Below are 8,195 nucleotides of genomic sequence, written 5' to 3'. Positions count from 1 at the left end.
CAACAATGATGTTCCAATAATGCTCCATGCACAGCGCTGTCATTACAATGATTCCTGGATAATTATCTGTTTAGGGGTTGTGTCCCCAACTCGATTGGGAAGCTTGAGGTGTGGTCTTTATCTCTTTTTGCTTCCTAGCACTGGGCTTGGTTCAAAAATTACTTATTCATTTACTTTTTAAAATATTTATTTATTTGGCTGTGCTTGGTCTTAGTTGCAGCACACAGGATTTTTTTAGTTGCAGCATGAGAATTCTTAATTGCGGCATGTGGGATCTAGTTCCCTGACCAGGGATTGAACCCGGGCCCCCTGCATTGGGAGCCCAGAGTCTTAGCCCCTGGACCACCAGGGAAGTCCCCAAAGTTTATTAAATGAATATATAAGTTAGAAGCACAGGAGAACATAAAATAGCATTTGTTGAGGATCTACTGGCTAGATGTCTTAGAGCACTGTGGTATTTAACAGGAGAGCATAAGTAAATGAATTGAATAAGGAGACGTACCTAGCACACAGTGGACGTGTTTGTTGAATGAATGATGGTGGGTCCGCATTCTGAAAATGAAGATGCTGAGGCTCAGAGAGCTTAAGCTGCTTCCTAGAGTCACACAGTTAGAGAGTGAGGTTTGGGCATAGCTCTCTCTGGTCCCTAAGTCCTTGGTTTCACCTACACCTCCCTGTAGCTTTTCACTTATATCTCCCTGCATCCCTCACCCCAGCAGGTAGGCAAACATTTTCTGTTGATAATGAATCTTTGAATCAACTGTAACACTCTTACATAATGGCTTTTTATGGAAGGAATTCCACAAATATTTGTTGGATGAATGGATGAATGGCTAGACTTGGGGAAACTTCCCATGCTGAACAAGGGTGGCTGACGAGTCCATGCAGTGCATGGTATTGTAACATTCCTTTAGAAAATGTGCTAGTATCACTATAGTGATCTGTTAAGCAGAAATGTAATGCATTATAAAATAACGCTGGGGAAAGGGCTTTAAGAACAATGTAATAGAAATAAAGGTTAAAAAAAATAAAGTTAATCTTTCCAGGACCCTGACAAAGTTAAAATCTATGGCATTCATAATATTCTCAAGACTCTCTCACAGCAGAAAGGAGGCATTTAAATCTCCCCGCTAGAATTTGATTCTCTGATTTTGAATTATCAGCGAACATGTTAACACAGATCTACCGAACTTTTTGAAATCTGTGACTGTCGATTGTCTGAGCAGCGATGCCACAGGAGTGGCAACCCGCAAAGGATGATGAACGGTGAGCAGTTGCGTGTTGTCGTGCTGGGAGGGGATTACAGGGGGAAGGAAGTGTGGAGGTGTCTTTGGTGAGCCGGAAGTCATCAGGCAATAACAACCGCAGCTGCTGTTTGTCGTGCTTCCTTTTTGTGGTAGGCACATTGCTTATGTTGTATTATTTAATTGGTCTCCACAAAGCCACAGTGTGGTAGGTTTCCTATCCACATTACAGGTACGATTTCACAGAGGTTAAGAAACATGCCCACGAGAGGCTGTACATGCCAGGACTTACACCCAGAGGTTGTGGGCCAGGACTTACACCCAGATCCATCTGACTCCAGACACAGAGCCTAGTGTGCCGTCTTGAAACTCTCACTGTTAACGCCGAATCCACAGCCCAGCCAGCCAGGCCCTGAACCTTGTCCTAAGAGCTGCTTCCCCTTCAGCTTCCTGAGGGTAGGGCCTCGGGCCGTTCCTTACCACATCTCCAGTCAAAGCGAAGGCCTTGCACACCAAAGGTGCTCATCCATTGTAGGTGAAGCCAAGTGTGCAGAGTTGACTAATTAGGAAAAAACACGTCCAGCTGAAGGCTAACAGGCATTTTCATTATGTAATCTGTAAGGACATATTTAAAAGCACAAAGGTCTGGCCGTATTGGTTTTATTGTATCATGCATGATTAATTTCCTGGAGCCCCACTGCTATTGAAAAAAGTCAACAAGGTACTTGGAACCGTTCCTGGAAGGGTTCAGTACTGGGGTCCCCCCTCCCCCCTTCCTGCCAAGCACCCTGTCATTCCCTTGCAAACAGATACACTTTACCCTGCCCAGGGAAGAGTTCTGATTCTGTTCAAGGACAAATGCCATCCTCAACGACATGTCATAGGTCTCAGTAGTGAAAGTGGGGCTTCCATACTCTGAGGAAACAAAACAGTCCTTTTCTTTCATCGCTGCCCCAGTGGTGGTAAGCCTAGGCTGGTTCTGCTCGTCCTTAGGACATGTCCTCGCCGTTGGAAGACCAAGCAAGGCCAGTGCAGGGACAGAGGGAAAAACGGTCTGTTGTGGTTTGTCCCAGGAGAGAAGGGCACTTTTTTATAATTGATGATGGAAGACAGGACTGGGGCTGCCTTTTGCTCGTTAGGCCCCTCAGCCCTTGGAAGGCCAAGAAGAAACTGGACAGGAACAGAACATGCATGCTTAAGCACCTGGGCAGTGGGTGAGGAGGTCAGCAACCCGTACTGGGGGTGGGGAAGGAGGGAGGGCGGACTCCTATCCAAAGGCCAATTCCCCTCACAGACAATCAGGGGGCAAGAGCTCTATACATGGAGGGAGGGGGCTACCTGCAGAAACAGCACAGTCACAGTCAGCTCTCACAGGCCTCTTGAAATCAGTCATGCAGTGGTCTGACCAGCGTCATCTCGATTGCTTTAAATGCAGTTAGTCTTTAGTTCCAGGGTCAGTTTGTTCCCATTTCTTTGAGGCCGGTCCTCAGAATGGTGGCAGCTTATGTCATGGCTACAGCCTGGTCATCAGGTAGTTAACTTATTCCACCTGGGGGTTTCAGTATCTATAAGACAGATCACAGGATATGGCTCAGATCTATAGCCCTTGAAGAGGAACTAAAGGGGCTAGACTATGCTTAATGACTAAACAATTATTATTTAGTCTTGTTGGACTGTTTTCCTTTGTTTCTGCACTTTCTCACTTCTCTGATTAAACTTATGCTTTGGCTAAAGATTTTCCACAGACAAAAGGCAGGCAGAGGATATGGGGGGAGGTGGGGAGGACCATGGGGTCCTGCTCCTGTGATTTTTTTTTTTTTTTTGCGGTACGCGGGCCTCTCACCGTTGCGGCCTCTCCCGTTGCGGAGCACAGGCTCCGGACGCGCAGGCTCAGCGGCCATGGCTCACGGGCCCAGCAGCTCCGCGGCATGTGGGATCTTCCCGGACCGGGGCACGAACCCGTGTCCCCTGCATCGGCAGGCGGACTCTCAACCACTGCGCCACCAGGGAAGCCCTGCTCCTGTGATTTTGGAGAAGGGACAGGTGCAGTCAAGCACACATCTTGGTACAAGTTACTGCTGGTCACAAGGCACAAAAATCTGAATGCTTTTAGTGTTTTCTAAGTATGGGAAGATGTAAGGATTGGGTTCATAAAATTTTCTCCTGAAAATATCTTTCTAAAGGCCTGTCTGCCAGTTCTCCCAGAGCACAGAGGGCCTCATCCTGATCCCTGTCGTCAACTCCTTTCAAGGTGTGTTGAAGGTCAGTGGCAGCAGTGGCTGGTGACTTAATCCTTGTAGAGCTGGATGGCGAGTGACATACTTTAGCTGGTGAAGGGGAAGAATTTATAGAGTCAAAAAATGAAAAGAGTTGATAAATTGTGAACTCCTCGGAAGAGAGGCTTTGCAAGCATAAAATAAAGTGCAATAACATATTTGTGGAGTGTTCTTTCTTTAAAATGAAAAATAACAATTTACAGGGAGTTCCCTGGCGGTCCAGTGGTTAGGACTCAGTGCTTTCACTGCTGAGGGCAGGGGTTCAATCCCTGGTCAGGGAACTGAAATCCCTCAAGCCATGTAGCATGACCAAAAAAAGAAAAAAGAAAAAGAAAGAAAGAAAAATAACAGTTTACAAACTTCTTCAGGAAAAAGACTTAATATTTCAGAATTTAAATATCTGGTTTCAGGGTTGTTAGTCAGTAATGTCAGCTTCGCGACAGTAACTGTTTTCCCCTCTCTAGGAGGTTAGAGGGATACATCTTCTTCAATGCTTTGCTCATTCCTTCGAACATACCTTAAGCCTTATGCTCGCTGATGTAGAAAGCAGCTGGAAGTCATGTGCAATTATTTCGGAGTGCCTTGTCTTTCAGAATTGGCAAGAAATACCCTTTTTGCTGTTTCCCCTTTGTGTTGGGGAATTAAAGTAACTTTAATTTGTGTGACTCGGTTCTCACGTCCCTCTCTTTTCCACTCTAGTTGTCCACCACGAGACAACTGATTCTTTGTGGTTCTATCCATCCTTGCCAAGATTTCACTTTGCTATCAGGTAGCCAGCTCTCCCCAAGTGTCGAAGAAGGGATTTCATTTCACTTGGCACAAATGACGTAAGAACGGTCCCACGTGTCCAATAAAAACACAACTTGAAAATGTTATTCATTCTACCACTCCCACCCTCCTGAGTGGATTATTAATTTGTTGGAGGAACTGAACACACCCTCAGCTCCAAGAACTTGATGTGCCACCCACCAACGGCATCCATCATAAATGCTAACATCTCTGGAGCTCAGACACATCCTGGTTTCAGAGGCTATCTGGTTCAAAAAAAAAAAAAAAAAGAAACCAACACTTTGGTGGTTATTTCCTCTCTGAAAGGAAGATGCTTCCTTTCAACAGGGCAAATCCAAATAGTCTGTACTGAAATGACTCATCTTTAAGTGTAAGAACTTTGAATTTACCCCATTATAGTTCAGAATAGAGAAGACACAGGATCCTCTTTCTCCCTTTGCTTTTTCTCCCATGTGCTGAAGAAACAAAGAGAAGAGGAAAAAGGGATCTATTTATAGCATGATGTGAATTTAGTTTTCAGGGTGAGAAATCAGAATGGTATGTAAGGCAGCAATGATCCTGGTTATCCAAACACTAAATTTCTTTCTTTTTCTACTAAAACAGAATGGTTAAGGTAACCATAAATGTAAGAATTATTTAATAATTTTCAGTAACTGTGCAGGCATTCAAATGATTATTTCACAAGCAAGGAAACTAAGCCAAAGAAAAGTGGTGAGTTATGCATACTTGTCTGAGGGAAATAGTTTAAAATCACAAAAATACTTCTCAACCACAGTCAAAATGAACTCCTTGGAACGGGTAGGGCACATTTTCACAACCAGCATGTCCCGTAGCTAAACGGGAGGCATCGTACCCCTCCACACCTATTGGACCAAATACAGGCTGGCATTGCCTGACTCATTCATAATGAGGCCATCGTTCTTCCCATCTTAGTCTCTGTGGTTCAGAAATCAAACATACTTTTTCTCTCAAAAACATGTCCTAAGGCTGTACCTTTTCTGTGCCAGTGAAGCTTAAATAAAATCTTACAGCTATGGTTCTCAATCGGGGACAACTTTGGGGTCGAGGGGTGCTGTTACTGGTCTCTAGTGGGTAGAGGCCTGGGGTGTTGCTAAACATCCTACAATGCACAGGACAGTCCCCACACAACCAAGAATCACCTGCCCTAATATATCAACGATTGAAAAACCCTGTATTAGGGGAAAGCTGATGTCCCTTTTGCCTAATAAGTTTATAAGAGAAACAAGGTCACTGCCTTCCTGAACCATACAACTGAAAGAGAAAAAAGAAGTTACTGCATAAATACATACATAAATAAGATAGCTGCAGTTTGTGGTATATATTGGAAATGAAATAAACGGATTAACAATACAGGGTAACTGGGTAACCAGGAGATGCTTCGGATAATAGAGCCATGGAAGACCTACCTTGCAGAGGAAATTAGGATGTTTTTGTCAGCAACTAACGAACTCCCAACTCAAGCCGGCCTAAGCAGTAAGGAAACGTACGGTTCACACAATTTAAATCCAGAGGTAGGGTGGGATTCAGGGTTGGCTTATGCCACTGGCTCCCACTTCTATCCAACTCTGTATGCCAGCTTCCTTTTCAGGTCTGTAGCAAGGGCGTTGTAATAGTCATAACCTCACAAGACCTTGGAGGAGCAGGTGGGGGGCATGGAGATGGAGTGGGGTAGAGAAGTAAGGCTCCCATCCCTGCTTTCTACATGATGGTACTCAGAGTCCCCTGGTTGGGCTGAGTAGGTCACAGGCCCACCCCTGCACCAATGACTGTGGTCAAGGGAAATGAACGTGCTGATTGGCTCAAGCCAATCAGTGACCACACTTGGCGCCAGGTTCACCTTAATAGCTAAACAAACACTGGGTATTCCTTCGGGAAGGGTGATGTGTTTATTGGTTGGCATTCACAAACTTCCTCTGTGGGAGACGAGATTTACACTGAGCCTTGAAGGACGAGAGGGAGCTGCTCTAGCCAAGAGCCTGAGGAAGAGCTTTCCAGACAGGCCAGACAAGCACAGAAGCCTTGAGGTAGGATAAAAGGCCATGGTGCTCCAGGGGGCAAGCAGCTCTCAGTGAGCTTGGAGGGGCAGATGTGAACATTAATCCTATAATGTGAGTTTTGGTTAACCACATTTGTTGTAAAATATTATGATCCTTTGTAGGTTAGAAGAAAAAAAAACATATAGTCTCTGTTTCCTTCAGGATTTTTCCATATATTACTATTTTTAGGTGATCATTCTTTCTAATATAACTTAAAAACAAGACAAAATAGATTTTATGGGTACCAATTAAATTTTTAAAAAAAATATTGATTGATTGATTGATTTTGGCTGCGCCGGGTCTTAGTTGAGGCGTGCGGGCTTCTTAGTTGCGGCATGCATGCAGGATCTAGTTCCCTGACCAGGGATGGAACCCGGAGCCCCTGCACTGGGAGCTCAGAGTCTTACCCACTGGACCACCAGGGAGGTCTCAGTACCAATTAATTTTTAAAGAATAAATTTCAAGTTAATATATGAGAAGGAAAAAAAAAAACCTTTAGAAAGAAAACACTGAAAGAGGCTGCAATGGACAAGATTTCAGATATCTGGGCATTCAGACGTACTGGCGTTACAGACAAAAAGGCACCCTGATTTAGAACAAGTTTGAACTCCTGTAACCTCCAGCACCCGGCACCATGCTGAATACAGAGGAGACCACAAGAATACTGACTCACACCAGAAGTCGAAGGTAATAAGCACTTTCATGTATATTAGTCTATGTATATATCCACTCTTTGCCCATCTCTTCCTTCCTTTCAAGGAAGCGCCTGTCACAGCTCTTCACATCTACTGCACATTCTCTCTTTAAGAGGCATTTTTATTTGAGCTTTTTTCCTTTACATTTGCATATTTTGTCTTTTTGTTGTTGTTCTTCGGGAGCTGTCTTTGCTTCCAGGTTTGAGAACCCTCTTTGCTCTCTAAGACAAATATGGGGAAAAAACCCAATAACTGCAATGGTAGCTGCTGGCAGACTTAGGATAAAGTCACCTTAATTCCCTATTTACTTCTGGATCTACAACAAGATAGCAATTTGTTGGGACTACTTTTACCTGGTTTTATTCTAAAGTTTCTGACACTATGGTAGAAATAGTATGAGAAATTGTGTATATATTAAAAACATAATAAATCAAAATAAATAAAATGTAATAAAGTAATAAAAATGACAAGGATTCTAAGAACATCATAAATGCATTATTAGATAATAAATGTGGTAGTTCATATGGCCCCTACTCATTCATCTGTTCCAGTAAATAAATAGTTAAAGTGGACTGATTAAATATAAAAGGGGGCTACACAAAATCGGCATCCACGACAGTACAAGTTGAGCTAAAAGTTCTGGTACTGGCTCTTCTTGAATAGTATTACTACTACTATTACTACAACTTACTGAATATCTATTACCAAACTAGATGTTTTATTTATATCTAATCCTTCCATTCTCCCAACAAGATAGGTATATGTCCATTTTACCCATGTTGAAACTGAAGCCCCAGGAAGAATTCAAAGAATATTAAACGGATATCAGATAATAACGACGCACGTTTAGTGCTTTGCTTGCTATGTAAATAGCCTTTCAGTCATTACACATATCCTGTGAGGCGGCACACAGGAAGGCTTGTAATTAGCTCAAGGTCACAGAGCTGGCCGATTCATAAGTACACATAGGCAAGGTTCAAGCCCATGAAGCCTAACTCTAGGGGCTCCCACAAGCTGTACTATAAAGCATATCAGTATTGCCCCAGGATTTGAATCTGATCCAAACCTGTCTGGCTCCAAAGACCTAGAACTGTTCCTTCCTCCTTTCTGCACAAGCTTCCTATAAAAATGTGG

At 43.5% G+C, this 8,195-nt stretch overlaps 1 protein-coding gene across 1 annotated transcript in view; it reads right to left on the bottom strand.

Moving 5' to 3' along the window:
* Positions 1 to 538: 538 nt before the first annotated feature.
* The window catches only part of LOC132593851 (uncharacterized), a 9,986-nt gene continuing 2,329 nt past the window's right edge, over positions 539 to 8,195 (bottom strand). Inside the window, exons 2-5 of the mRNA XM_070044079.1 lie at positions 3,088 to 3,264; positions 2,583 to 2,809; positions 1,725 to 1,859; positions 539 to 595 (exon numbers count right to left, since the gene is read on the bottom strand). The gene's annotated coding sequence lies outside the window, so the exon portion shown is untranslated. The remainder of the gene's footprint in view (positions 596 to 1,724; positions 1,860 to 2,582; positions 2,810 to 3,087; positions 3,265 to 8,195) is intronic.

Source organism: Globicephala melas, chromosome 18 (genome assembly GCF_963455315.2).
Source record: "Globicephala melas chromosome 18, mGloMel1.2, whole genome shotgun sequence".
NCBI classification, from domain to species: Eukaryota; Metazoa; Chordata; class Mammalia; order Artiodactyla; family Delphinidae; genus Globicephala; species Globicephala melas.
The sequence above is the reverse complement of the archived record's forward strand: the minus strand, read 5'-3'. Positions and strand labels throughout refer to the sequence as shown.